The 3,459-nt window shown below is 33.3% G+C and overlaps 1 pseudogene; it reads right to left on the bottom strand.

The window, feature by feature from the left end:
* Positions 1–3,011: 3,011 nt before the first annotated feature.
* On the bottom strand, positions 3,012–3,101 carry LOC136143135 (U6 spliceosomal RNA; annotated as a pseudogene).
* Positions 3,102–3,459: the final 358 nt, after the last annotated feature.

Genomic DNA, 3,459 nt, shown 5'->3' on the forward strand with positions numbered 1-3,459 from the left:
GGGATTGCATTAAATCTGTAGATTGCTTTGGGTAGTATGGACATTTCAACAGTATTCTTCCAATCCAAGAACATGGGATATCTTTCCACTTTTTTGTATCATTTTCAAATTCTTTCATTAATGTTTTATAGTTTTCAGAGTATAGGTCTTTCACCTCCTTATTTAAGTTTATTCCTAGGTGTTTTATTCCTTTTGATGTGATTGTAAATGGAATTATTTCCTTAATTTCTCTTTCTGATAGTTCATTATTGGTGTATGGAAAAGCAGCAGATTTCTGTATATTAATCTTGTATACTGCAACTTTTCTGAATTCATTTATTCTAATAGTTTTTTGGTGGAGACTTTAAGGTTTTCTTTCTATAGTATTATGTCATCTGCTAATAGTGATAGTTTTACTTCTTCCCTTCCATTTTGGATACCTTTTATTTCTTTTTCTTGTTTGATTGCTTTAGCTAGGACTTCCAGTACTATGTTAAATAGAAGTGGTGAGAGTAGGCATCCTTGTCTTGTTCCTGATTTTAGAGGAAAAGCTTTCACCTTTTCACTGTTGAGTATGATGTTAGCTGTGGGTTTGTCAAAAATGGTCTTTATCTTGAGATATGTTCCTTCTGTACCCACCTTGATGAGAGTTTTTATCATGAATGTAAGTTGGATTTTGTCACATGCTTTTTCTGCATCCATTGAGATGATCGTGTGATTTTTATCCCTTCTGTTAATGTGGTGTATCACATTGATTGATTTATGAATATTGAACCATCCTTGTATCCCTGGAATAAATCCCGCTTGATCATGGTGTGTGATCCTTTCTATGTATTATTGGATTCTGTTTGCTAATATTTTGTTGAGGATTTTTACATCCACATTCATCAAAGATGTTGGCTTATAATTTTATTTTTTGTAGTATCTGTCTGCGTTTGATATCAGAGTAATGGTGGCCTTGTAGAATGAATATTGGAGTATTCCATCCTCTTCAGCTTTTTGGAATAGTTTGAGAAGGATAGGTATTAGCTATTCTTTATATGTTTGGTAGAATTCCCCTCTGAAGCCATACATTCCTGGACTTTTGTTTGCTGGGAGTTTTTTTTTAATTACAAATTCAGTTTCACTACTAGTGATCAGTCTGTTCAGATTGTGTATTTCTTCCTGATTCAGTCCTGGAAGGTTGTATTTTTCTAGAAATTTGTCCCTTCTAGGTTATCCATTTTGTTGGCATATAACTGTTCATAGTTGATTAATTGTATCTCTGTGGTATCAGTTGTTAATTTTCCTCTTTCATTTCTTATTTTGTTCATAATAAGATAAACTTTCTTCTTGATGAGTCTGGCTAAAGGTTTGTCAATTTTGCTTATCTTTTCAAAGAACCAGCTCTTGGTTTCATTGATTTCTTTTTCTTTTTTTTTTTTGTTCTCTGCTTTCTTTCCTCTATGACCTTTATTATTTCCTTCCTTCTGCTGAATTAGGGCTTTCTTTGTTCTTCTTTTTCTGATTCCTTTAGATGGAAGGTTAGGTTGTTTATTTGAAATTTTACATGTTTTTTGTTTTCTTCTTTCTACCCTCACTTTCTTATCATTTTCCTTCTGTCCAAAATGGCTTTGTTCCTTCTTCTATAATAATCAAACTCTCACTCACAGTTTTTTAGTCATATGAATCTAGAGTTCCCTTAGTGTTTATTTTTAGCCTCTGAGTTCATTTATTTTTTCACTAATATGTACAGTACTTTTACATAATTGTTATTAATGTACACATTTCATTTTGTGTCCAGCTTTTGTTTAATTGAAATATAGTTGATTTATAATATTGTGTTAGTTTTAGGTGTACAGCAGTGATTCAGTTATATATATATTTTTAGATTATTTTCAATTATATATATTTTTTCAGATTATTTTCCATTATAGGTTATTAAAGGATATTAAAAATATTATGCAGTAAATCCTTGTTGTTTATCTGTTTTATATATAGTAGTGTGTACCTGTTAATCCCCTACTTCTAATTTATCCTCCTCCCCCCTCCTTTCCCCTTTGGTAACCATAAGTTTTTTTTCTATGTGTGTGAGTCTGTTTCTGTTTTGTATATTGATTCATATGCATTATTTTTTAGAGTTCATATATAAGTGATATAATAATTGTCTTTGTCTGACTTAACTTCGCTTAGTATGATAATCTCTAGGTCCATCCATATTGCTGTTCTTTTTTCTGGCTGAATAATATTCCATTGTATACATGTACCACATCTTCTTTATCCATTCCTCTGTTGATGGACATTTAGGTTGCTTCCACGTCCTGGCTATTGTAAATAGTGCTGCAGTGAACATTGGGGTGCATGTGTCTTTTTGAATTATGGTTTTCTCTGGGTGTATGCCCAGTAGTGGGTTTGATGGGTCATATGGTAATTCTATTTTTAGTTTTTTAAGGAACCTCCATACTGTTCTCCATAGTGGCTGTATCAATTTACATTGCCACCAACAGTGCAAGAGGGTTCCCTTTTCTCCACACCCTCTCCAGCATTTATTGTTTGTAGATTTTGTGATGATGGCCATTCTGACTGCTATGCGGTGACACTTCACTGAAGTTTTGATTTGCATTTCTCTAATAATTCGCGATGTTGAGCAGCTTTTCATGTGCTTCTTGGCCATCTGTATGTCTTCATTGGAGAAATGTCTATTTAGGTCTTCCACCCATTTTTTGATTGGGTTGTTTGGATTTTTTGATATTGTGCTGCATGAGCTGTTTGTATATTTTGGAGATTAAGCCTTTGTCAGTTGCTTCATTTGCAAATGTTTTCTCCCATTCTGAGAGTTGAATTTTCATCTTGTTTATGGTTTCCTTTGCTGTGCAAAAGCTTTTAAGTTCCATTAGGTCCCATTTGTTTATTTTTGTTTTTATTTCCATTACTCTAGAAGGTGGGTCAAAAAAGATCTTGCTGTGATTTATGTCAAAGAGTGTTCTTCTTTTGTTTTCCTCTAAGCGGTTTATAGTGTCCGGTTTATAGTGTCCGGTCTTAAATTTAGGTCTAAAAATACAGAATGCTTCACGAATTTGTGTGCCATGTTAATCTTCTCTGTATCATTCCAATTTTAGTATATGTGCTGCTGAAGTGAGCTCTAGTTGTAGACTTTTTGATGATAGCCACTCTGTGTGTCCAGCTTTTTAGTTTTTTGCCTTAACATTATTTCATTTGCACATGAACCTTATCAGTATAGCCCACATATGGCTCAGTATTCTCTTCTATTAATCTTATAAAACACTTCAGAAAGCGATTACATCATCAGAGTCAAGTACTCTCTTTTTGTAATACAAATATATATTCTAGACTAAGAGGTAATTTGCAGCCACTGGAAATGCTTAAACAAAATAAATAATTAGGGACATAATTGATCAGGAATGTGACTACAGTTGTCTATTAGTCTGCAGGGTACTGGTTCCAGGACCCACTATGGATACCAAATCCCTGGATGCTCAA

Source organism: Phocoena phocoena, chromosome X, assembly GCF_963924675.1.
Source record: "Phocoena phocoena chromosome X, mPhoPho1.1, whole genome shotgun sequence".
Lineage (NCBI taxonomy): Eukaryota > Metazoa > Chordata > Mammalia > Artiodactyla > Phocoenidae > Phocoena > Phocoena phocoena.